Source organism: Sturnus vulgaris, chromosome 5, assembly GCF_052056855.1.
Source record: "Sturnus vulgaris isolate bStuVul1 chromosome 5, bStuVul1.hap1, whole genome shotgun sequence".
Lineage (NCBI taxonomy): Eukaryota > Metazoa > Chordata > Aves > Passeriformes > Sturnidae > Sturnus > Sturnus vulgaris.
The window spans coordinates 42727912-42739421 of NC_142247.1; positions in this window are offsets into that span (position 1 = coordinate 42727912).

Sequence of the window (11510 nt, forward strand, 5' to 3'; positions counted from 1 at the left end):
ACTCCTTTCAAGCAACTTTTCTGTTCACTGCAATGAAATTAGTTCAAAATTAATTGTCATGTTAAGTGTCAGTTAACCACACCATTTGAAGGAGATATGAAGTTTCTCTCTCCTGATGGAGTTTCTCAGCAGCCAGGCAGAAGAAGCTGTAGGTGGCACCATGGCATCTCTTCGGGAGGGCAGTCTGGTGCTGGGCAGTTCTGACTCATAACTGAGCTGGTGAACAGAAACCACAGACTCAGTGGAGACGCCACTTTTATGTCACGTTGCAATCTCCCTCTCTCCAGCAGCCCTCCTGGCCTCTATACATTACCCATCCCTGGCTTTCCACACCGGATAACCATTTAATCACCCTCTTCCTTCCAGCCATCACAAGCACTTCATTGTACAGCACTGATACCACTGGGTTTTGCTGGAGTTTTATTCTGGCTATCCTTTTTTAGAGAGGGCTAAAATCTGTGATTGAACATAATGACTCACTTAGGGAAAGGGACAGCCAAAGATATTATTAGTTCCTATTAAGTAGCAATGCCAGAACTTCACAGGATCAGGTTTTATATGACCGGATATATTTAGCAATTTAGCAGTACTGTAAGTGAGGATGTGCATCATTTCCTGGGATTGTCAAGCCTTTGATGGAACTCTTGGAATGCAATGAATAATATTATTACAATACTGTACTTTCTTAAACATAGTGAGCATAATTAAAGTCCCACCCACAGAGGTCAGATCCATCTGACTCACTATTGTTAAGAGACTTCCATTTGTTTTAACAATGGTTTGTTTAGAATATGAAGTAAATGGATTTCTTGCCTTTGTGGAAAGTGTCATTTTATTATGTCAGGGACAATGTGGAGTTCTGGAGTAAAGCTATAAATAGAATACAGAACTATTGGATCTGGTTGTCATTTAATGAAAGTTAAATCTGCTTTGATCAAAATGGTGAAATTATTATTTGCATTAGTGTATTTAGGGTCTATACCTTTAAAGACAGGATTGCTAGACCGATAACAGTATAGACTGTATGAAACAATAACACTTTAAAAATCCAGGTTTCTTAGGTATTTTATTTACTTCTTTCACCACAGTGAAATAGTTTAGAGCAAAAAAAATTCTCATTTTTATGTCAATTTTGCTGTCTGGAGTTTTTGCAGAAGCACAGAACTGGTACACTGTATTTGTATTAAGAATTGCATTGGGACTTTTAAAAGGATCCTACCAGGAGAAAAAGAGTTTAAACTATTATTATCAATAACAACAAAATAATTATTAATGAAAGCCATTAGCAAAAAGCAATCTCTATTTTTTTAGCTGATTAGTGGATGCAAATTTTGGATTTGATAGCTGTCTGTGTAAAATTAGTTTAATGTGTTTGCTGATATGGCCACTTGGATCTAGATCTTCAAAGGCGCTTCAGTTTGGAAATCCAGGGCAAACCTGGTGCTAGTGTTTATTATTAGGAGCCTGAAGAACTTTGTGGAGTCAGAGGTCCTGCTAATGGAAACACATTAATGCGTACCTTATTCTGTTACTGTGAATAGTCTGGTTATCAAGCTTAGAAAGAAAAACAGTGAAAACCTAAACTTTTTTTGCTCTTAAAATAAGGAAAGAGGGCTAAAAGGTTCCACCCAACAATATGGAAGATAACAGCAGATGAGTGGCTTTCCACTTAGCAGCTCATGCTGCTGCAGATGCTTTTGTAGAGTGACCTAGCCAAGGTGCAGAGGTGGACAGGACAGTCGGCTGTCCCTAAGCTGTAGTGGGGATGCAGGTAGGCAGCCCTCCTCACCCTGTCAGTGAAAGAACCACAAAGTGGCAAAAAAGCAGCAATTCCAGGCAATGCGTCTTCTAGCTTTCTTAAGGTAAAGAACTGAAGCACCACAGAGATCTGACGTCTCTGAAGGAGATGTTCTGTAACCCAACAAACCCAGTCTGCTCCACTGCCCACCACATGCCATCCCCATCATTTCACCTGGCGAAGCTTAAGGCTGGCAGTTCTTGTCCCCGTGCTCACCATGTTCTTTGTGGGAAAAACATCACTTTACTCCTGTCCATATTTACTGGTAACTGAATGAGGAGCAGATTTAATCAGATGGAGCTGCAAGTATACGTTATACTACTTTTCTTTTGTACTTGCATGAGAGAAACATGTCAGTACATATTACTGCCTGTAGCACTGGTGAATATGCTGGATAACCAAGGCAGAAGATGCTGGCAGGATCTGGCAGTATGAACAGCTAAGATGCAAAGGAGTAGAAGGGACAGTGCTTTAAAGCCACTTCTCTAATTATTGTACAAATCTCTGCAGTTTTTCTCCTCAAGATGAAGATGAGAGAGCAGGGTTCAACACAACATTGGAATGAGTCTAGATTTCATTCATAATTGATTTTGCTGTCTTGCTTATATAACCCACCTAATCCTGCCTCCTAGCTTGGACAGCTTGCAGTGCTCTTCTTAGGCATCAACCCAGAGGATCATGATGAAAAACAAATCTCATTACCCGTCAGCAGTGCAAGACATAGAAAATGGAAAGTAAAGAGAATTATAATGTTGCTACCTTGGTGGAATCAGTTTTATATTCATTTTTATCCAGTATTAATTCGTAGACACACAAATGCACTGTGCCGGGGGCTGGTAAATGAGGTAGGAATTGGAATACAGGATTTTCCATTTTAGCAGAGCCCAGATCTCAGGCTGAAGTTGTGCGATTAGTGGGTCAGTGGCCATGCTTATTCCAGTGTCCCCAGTTAAGCCCTCAAGTAAGCAGGCAGGATTTACAAAGAGATACTGAACCTTCCAGAATAGCACTCTCACTAACATATCTTGGCCAATAATATCAATGTAAGGCACTTAAAAATATGCCCTTATTTATTGATCTAAGCAGCAGATGAACTCTTCTGGCAATTTATTCCCAGTGAGAAGAGAGAGTATCTGGGACATCTGACCTTATACACCCTCCCTTGGTACTGGGGAAGTGCAGGTTTGTCTTTCATTTTTTTGTGCAAAAACAAGGACAGTGCTGAAAATACAGGGAGCAGGAGGGCAGGGGGAGGCAAGGCTGGCCCCTAATTCAGTTACTTCAGTCACCAAGTTATGTGAGTAACTTTGATCTTGTTTCTTCAGACAAGATTTCTTCAGTTTGGCTTTTTTCTTGGAGTAATTTGCTCTTTTTTGGGATTGAAGTAGGGTTTGTCCAAACAGGCCCACAGGGAGGAAGGGGAAGGTTGAGCAGAAGAAGCACGAGGGTTGCAGTCATTTGCAGGAACTTTTAATCCTCAGAGTGTCTGAGGAAGTGGCGCTAAATATTGGCTGTCCTCCAACAATCTGCACCTGGAAAACTGCCGTGCTGGGGAAGGGCTGAACTAGGTGTTCAAACCAGCCTCTGCAAGATTCAAAGATGAAGTAAAGTCGGGTCTCCTAGGGACACAGCACCATCTTTCCTAGGCCCTCCTTCACTGAGAGCTGAACCCAGCCCTTGACAAAACAGGGACACAGGATCATTGCTCTAGCCTACAAAGGACGGATGGAAGCAATACTGTTAGAGTGCACATGACCCCATCTCTCTTCAACCAATTCTGATTAGGAAGCTTGTGTTTTGCAGCAGTAACAGAACAAATGCAATCAGGAAGGCCATGTGAAATCAATTTTTATTTAATTATTCATTGCATATTTTTATGCTGTACTGAGAAAATAATTCCAAATCCTATAGTATCCAGATACTTTCAGCTGCTTTCCTGAAGGCAAGCATGTGACTCTGGTTTCAATTGCTACTGTAAATATACAATTATATATAAACTACCTCAGAGGGACCATATGGTCCCCTTTTGAATAAAAATGCACAGACAGAGCTGAAAAAAGATCAGTGAAAGAGAGGCATAGTAAATTGATATGTAGCAAACCATCTGCTTCCATGTGCAAGTGATGTTATTACAAACTGCAGGAGGCAGTTAAGACAACTGTAGAGAGCCAACACCTTATTGATGTTTGCAGATCTGCTGGTCTTCAACCTAGTATCAATTTTGTATTGTCATTTTCTCCAGCAACATACCAGGAAAGCCATATTGGCAACCTTCTACATGCCTGAGACTAACAACCCTCTGTGGTTTCTCTTGCATATGCCTACCCAGTGAACCTCAATTTGATTAAAGTTGCTTTGATTTTTGCTAGGTCTATGAAACACACTTAGTATCACTAATAGTGATAAATTTAAAATGTTTTGAACAAGGTTATTTCTGTAAAACAGTAAGAAAACTGATGTAGACTGTCACTGTTATGACACAGAGAGAGACTCACACCTGACTCCAAGCCAGTCGAGCAGCAAAAGTCTCTTTATTTGCATTACATGTCTATTTATAGAATCCCAACAATGAGCACGGATTGGACAGTGATGATGAGACCTCTTGACTCCACTGGTTCCATCACAAGTCAATCAATGCTCACTTCCTCCAAAGAGGAATGCAAAACAATCATTGTTTAGAAGAAAGAGTGTGAGAAAGTGTAAAAAGAATGTATCAGCATCAGAAGGCCAGAACACAGGTACAACAGTAGATCTCATTTATTAAAATATTTTCCATACAGATCCAAAACTTACTATGACTTTGCTTGGATGATGTCAGAGTAATGTTTGTGTTAGTTCTCAGTTATTAGAGAGGAGCTGTGAAAGCTGCAGAGATCTGGTTTATGTTATTGCTATCATACTGTTGGGATACCATAGGTACAGGTGCCAAATGGGAGCATCAGTGATGTCACTTGGGTCACGGTGCAGAAATTTGAGCCCTTAAATGGGTCGCTGGCTGCACAAGGAGAGAGTGGCTCAGTAGAAGCTTAAGAGCAGCATAGTTGGTTGTAAGTGTGGGCACGTTGTCCCATGTTTCGTTCCATTCAGTGTTACAGGAGCTTGGCTGCTGGCATTCCCTCAAAAGCACAAGGGTAGTGACTGAAAACGATGGTTTGTTATGGCAAGAAAGGAATGACTGGCAGGACAGCAGTCCTAGCACTGACCCCGTGAGTTTGGGAACAGTTCAGTGAGCCTGTCTGGCACATGCAGTGAGCTACTTTTGCTCTCCCATGGTTTGTGAACTCATCTAGGGGCCAAGAAGCTGTCTCTGCCCTTCCTTGCCAGCCTCTGAGAGCAGGCAAGCAGAGAGTGAGGATCACCTCTGTGCATGAGGGAAGGAAGTCTCAGGTCTGAACTGCCCCAATGAAAATCCAGCTGTGGCTATGCTGTCTGGGCAAAGGGGAGAGAGGAGACACTTGAAAATACTTGGGATCTTTATAAAAACTCAAGAGAAATAGAATTTTCTTTTAAAAGGCAAACAGAATGAACATTTAAAGAATATAAACAATGTGCATTTTCTGAATTATTATAGTTATCCTAATAGTGTAACAATATTATGAATAATATAAGGATCAATATTACTAAAATTCATTAAAATGGCTCGTGTTTTGACATGGGAATTCCAGCTATGGGGCAGAGACTGAGTCAGAGAGAAAAATCTAGGAGCATTAAGAAGGGAATTATAAATAAAATTATTTGCCTTATTCTCTTCCCCATTCCTTCTGAAGGCTTTCAAACACAGAACCACAGTCAAAAAAGTCTTCGGGCCAACATCTCCTTGCCTGGCCAACTCTGAGGAGATGGTGAGTCTCTTGGGGGCACTTCCTTCCTTTGCAGTGTGTTTTGTGCCTCTCTTCAGAGTACATTGAACAGAGACTTCACCATCTTGACTGTGTATTGGGGGGCAGTTGGAGACTGTCAGGAGAACCAGCAGCATAAAATGCTAAGATAAGAGAGCAGAACATTACTAAAAACGAAAGCATGGCTCACCTACAGACCTATATTTCCACACAAAGCTTTCTGACCTTCTGTCAATCTTTCCTTACTTCGACCAGTAGTAAAGTTATGTATGCGCAACCTTTTCTTCTTACTCCCCTTGTAGGTTTCCCTGGTGAGGTGCAGCTTGCTGGAGCATCTCTTTACAGAGTTTACCAAACTTCTTTGGCTGGAAATTAGTGGACAGAAAAGATGGTCCTTCCAAAAGCACTATCTTCTAACTTGAAACAGAAAAAGCAGTAGGCATACAGCATCTTGCAGAGAAATTAAGGCTGCCACAAGCATCATCAACTGGGCTGCTAAATGACATGTTAGTGCAGTGGTATGGCTATTTTTTTTTTCAGCCGTTGAATCAAAACATGCGACTGTCTTAGCCCTAATGGTTTGGAAAGTGATTCCTAGTGAGGCTTGTGTTTGCCCTTCATTAACTTGGTTGGGTGAGGTGGATTTGTTTCATGGGTCATCAGAAGCTTGGACATGGGAGTAACACTTCAGCTTCTATGTGTTCAGATGTAAAACAATGGTGAAGGAGGAAATACTTTTGATGACCCAGTTTCCCTGGAGCTGAGAACAGATAGATATATTTTCTACAGCATGCAATATTGCTGCAAAGTGATGAAATGCTAAACTGCAGGTGTCTGCGCTGATTTGCCTCCTGACTTGGATGAGAATGACAAATTTGTGTTAGGGATTAGCCTTCATGTGCAGCCTGCAACGACAAATCCTATAGGCAGTGAAGGTTTTGCTCTGCTGACTGTGGAGACAAGGAAAAATAGCAGCAATAGCTAAGGACATACTTATAAATATGAGTGTGTATGCAAAATAATGTTTGCCACAAGAACAGAGAAGACTTTGGTGCCTAGTTGTGCAATTCTCAGTAGTCATCACTAGCCATGTTGACTGCCTCCTCACAGCTTGGGCCTTGTGCATTAGATGGCATTTCACTGAGCTCTATTACCATGATTGAACTTGCCTTTAATTTTTTTTTTATTCTCAGTGGAAATTTGAAGTAATATTGTCCTAAGAGACCAGGAGCTCATACAAGTCCAGTGAATTTTTATTCCAAAAGATATTTTCCTTAGTATTGCTTCCAGTTTTCCTGGATTTTTGTTGACCCTCTGAATCATTTACAGAGTCAGTTTAGATACTTTTTCATTTCTTACCAAGGTTGAAACAAATACAATATAAATCCTTTATCAGCACTAAAAGATACAAAGGCTTGAATCTTATCTAGCATTTCTCTTATCCCCTCCAACTTCTCAAAGCAATTCATATACAACTTAGTAGAAATGCATTAAGGCAGTTCTTCAGAAGCCTAAGACATTTTATCAGGTTCTATAAATCTAAGGCTGATCACAGCAGACTTCAACCATTTCACAGCAGGGTGTGAACCTTGGAAAGTCCATGGAAATAGTGCCTGGAAATAGCTCAATGTATTCAATTAGTAAATTAGTCTGGTGCCTACCATTAGTAGTGCTTGCTAGTACCCTTTGTGAAATAAGCTCTGTACCAACTCAAGATGTTTGTGGCTAGATTTCTTTGCTTATAAAGCTTGGCACTTGAAATTCTTGCGAGACATTAATTAATTCTTTAAAAAATGCATAGCATTTGTATATGGGTGCTAGATAGCTAATCTGGTCCCTTGCAACTAGACTGTGGGCTTTCTGTCTTGGACTCATCCAGATCTTCCTGGAAGGCCTCTGGATTTGAAAATTTCCTGACTTGATCCATAGCAAGGACATATGAATTCTCTTTTGTGGCTTTGAGCCATAGAACATCCCAAAGTTCGTGCTTCCTCAGCAGAGGTGTTACCAGCTGTGTTTAGGGACAATGCTGCCTTTGCTGGAGGTGCACTGATGCAGCACCTATAAAGGTGTGGGATTGAAAACACTGCATGTTCTTCTTGAGGGTAAATGCCCTCTTCCTGTCTGTCCCATTATGAAAAGTACCTCTCAGAGCTGGCTTTGATTAATCCTGCTCTTTGTGGGTGTTGCTTTCCTGTCTCAACTGTGCTAACCATGTTGTTTCCTCAAGGGTGAGTAGGTAAAGAGTGTGTTGCAAGACTTCTTTTTTAGCTATTAGTTTTGACCTATTTTGTTTATTGGTATCTGAACTGTTTGTCCAGATGTGAGTAAAATAAAAAATACCCCCCAAAAGATGCTTTCCAATTTTAGACAACTGTTTTGAGCCCTCAGAGTGGTTTTCAGTTGCCTGAGAGGAAGTATTGCTTTTTTTCTGCAGTAAACAGAACTAGTGGTCTCTTGTGTTTGGTGGAGGGTTCTAATGTAAATATAGAAATGTTCTTGCTTGAATGAACTGATTCATTACTATCCTCTCTTTTAGGATAGTGAAATCGTCCCTAGAGAGGTTAAGGTGTTGGTGATGTGCTTGCCTGATGTGCTGAAGCAGAGCCTCAATTGCTCAGTGTTTTTAGATGCCTGCATGGAGTTTGCAGACTGCATGGGGTACATCTTCTGCTCCAGTACAGCTACTTATCATGGTATATCTAAATTCATACTCCTGTCATCCACAGGGACAAGCTTTCTCCTCCCAGTTGTCCAGAGCATGAGTCCTACCAAGAGCTGAATTTGCCCTGGTGTAATTTGTAGCAGGCAGGGACACGCCAGAACACTACAGGAAGGAAGATAATTAGGTGGTATGCATTTATCTGAGCACATTTCCTACTCCTTAGAGAGCACTCTACATCTTGGTGGGCACTGGAAGCTTTGTACAAAAGATTTCAGGCCATTCTTTATTCTTTGGCCCAGAGCAGGGGTGAGAATATCATCCCCTTTCTGGGTGAGACTGGTCTGAATGGTACAGCCAGTAATCACGTTACTTTAGGACGTCAGCATCCCATGTGAGGATGACACGTCTGCTTTTGTAGTGATGATGAATGGATTTTGAAGCAATCAACACAGCTAGGACTCATTTATTTTGTCTTTTTTTGTCAACTGAGTTTAATTGTTTCACAACCAGAACTCTTTGAGAAAACAATTTCTGCATCTCCTAGTACCTGCATTAATAGGGTTTATTCCATTAACTACAGGGACTGTGGATTCTAGTTAAAATAATCTGCCTCTGGAAATGGAGATATTGACCCTGCTTGTTCTGTACAGAAAGATGCCAATTAGTTCTCTACTCAAGTAAAATTTAAATAAAGACTTGAATGTTCCTGTGCCTGTTGCTTTACAAGATTGTTTATCAGTTTACATGGAGGCTATGCTGCCTTTTCAGAGTGGTGCTGGAGGGCTGCCAGCAATAGTAACAGGAACTGTGTTCATTGTTTAAGTGCCATTGGATGCAGGAATGGCAGACTGATGCCTGCTTTCCTTTCATTTTGTGATGATCTAATTGCAAGAGATATATAATTCCTTGTTATGTCAGGGAAGTTGCTTCTCCAGCATCTGGTACTTGTCTGATTATCTACAAACAGTATCTGAAAATTAATAGGAAATCCAGCTATTATGTAAGAAGTGCTACAGGGAACTGCTGCCTGCATTAAGCCCGAGAAGACTTCAGACACTGCAAGAACTGGCTTTGTCAGTGAACACATAATTTTCTTTTATTTTCTTTTCTTTTTTTTTTTTTTTAATTTTAACATCCTAGTAAATTACAGGCTTTGGTTATGGTTTGAAGAAATGTGTTCTACAAACGTAGCATCTGTATGCTGCTGTTTTTACTGCAGCTATTGTACAGGTCATTAATCTGATCCCACATTGTAAAAATTTCTCCACCCTCTTCATGAGCTTCTTTGTTATCGTAACACTTTCCAGTGCCTTGATGCCTAACTCTGCTATATTCCCTTATAATTACCTGGCATAGAACAATAGTTTTTTTATTCTCAATGCACTTGGCTCCTGCAGTGGTGCTGCTGAGCACCATGCTCACCCCATCTCGGTGACAGAGTGCACATCCAGCTCTGATGGGCTGGAACCAGTAGCCGGGGAGACATCTGGGCAATTCCTCTCTCATCCTCATCACCTGCTTACCTGGATGAGCTCATGACATGAGCCTGAAGAGGAAAAATGGCAGCTGCAGATGCTCCCACATCTGATACTTGGTTTTCACCTCTATAATCACTGTCAAACACCTCTGTTCAAGGGTTGTTGCCATGTAGTGCTATGCAAAGGGAATGGTTTAGCAAATCCCTCCTAAGCAAGGTGAGGGGAGCTTGCAGGTTTGCCTGGGCTGTGGGGCAGGTCTATAGCAGGCAGTAACAAGCTGTTGCAAAGCTTAAAGTGAGCACTGCTGGGAAAACAGTGGGGTTTGGAAAGAATAATTCCTGGGAACTTACCTGAGCATGGGTCCCAAGAAGTGTCCAGGAAGGAAGACGACATGCGAGCATGCCATGGGCATGGTCAATACTTGGTATGTTTAAAGAGTTTAGATTGAAGTGATGATCTCCACCAAAACGTAGGTAAATTGGGCAAACATTCTCCCGAGGGTATATGTGTCCTAGGTGACCCAAAATGCTAATGTATTCCATATCCATCTGTGTCCAAAAAATCATTACTGTCTGTTTACAGCCCAGCAGCACAGCCAGAACTGCAAGTGTGGGACAGCCAGGAGGTGCCAAGTCCTTTAAAAAGTTCCTATCTGTCACCATTTTCCCTTTGTCTTCCTATATGCAGTTGGCAGTGGGGGCCGCTGTCTTTGAAGGCGGTGGTACCCTGCCAATCTGGGTGTCTCTTTGTTCCTGTGGAGTTTGTGACATTTAGCAATTTTGTATTTAGTGATTATTCACTGATATTTTTTGCCTGATGTTGTTTCACTTGTTAGTAAACTCATTTTTTCCACTTGAATCTGCTGATATTAGTTCTTATTGGTGGAAACAGATTAGTTGGAACTAAGGAGAGGTAACTAATTTTATAATGTCTGCTTCTTTAAATTGTCTTAAACCAAGAAAATGTGGCTGAAAGGAGGAAGGGGATCTGGTTACCTCTGAGGAAAATACCTGACATTTTGAGCCAGGTAGCATTTTTAAGGAGGGCATGTGGTTCTTGTCTCCAGGGTACATTCTAACTCATGTTGATAATACACTTTCCTCCATTTTTCCAGGAGAGCAGCTTCAGTGGGCCCATAGCTGAGGGAACTCTCAATGTGGCTTTATCTGCAGACTGACTCTCAGAAAGGGCTGTCCTGTGCCACCCCAGCCATCATGGTTTACTTTCCCAGCCATATTGTCAAAGCCTTGGCTAGACCAACACCATTTTCTAAGAATACCAATAACCTCACATTTTCCAGGCAGTGAGCTGTGACAAAGTTGAGGGACGCTGAGCCAGCAGCACCATCCCTTGCCAGTGCCATAATATTTAGTAACACTGACACCTTTAAGAGTCTCCATTTTCCATAACTGTAAGCTGAAAGAGAAATTCATGGCACTTCATATTTGTGAAACACAGATACTGGGTTGCTTGAAAACTTCTGTCTAACCACACTGGGATCTGTGTTAGGAAGTCAGTATTTCAGCCAAAGATCCTTAACGCAACTGACTGCAAAAAAAAAAGGGTGCTCCTCTCCTGCATGGGGCTGAAAACAAGGAAGAAAGCTTCCTCGCAGGAAACAAAGCCCATATTCAGTTTGTGGTTAGAAAGTCTTAGAAATGGATACACCACTTGTGCCTGTTCCTACTATTGCTGCTTTCTCTACACTTCCTAAAATTGGCATGAGTTCT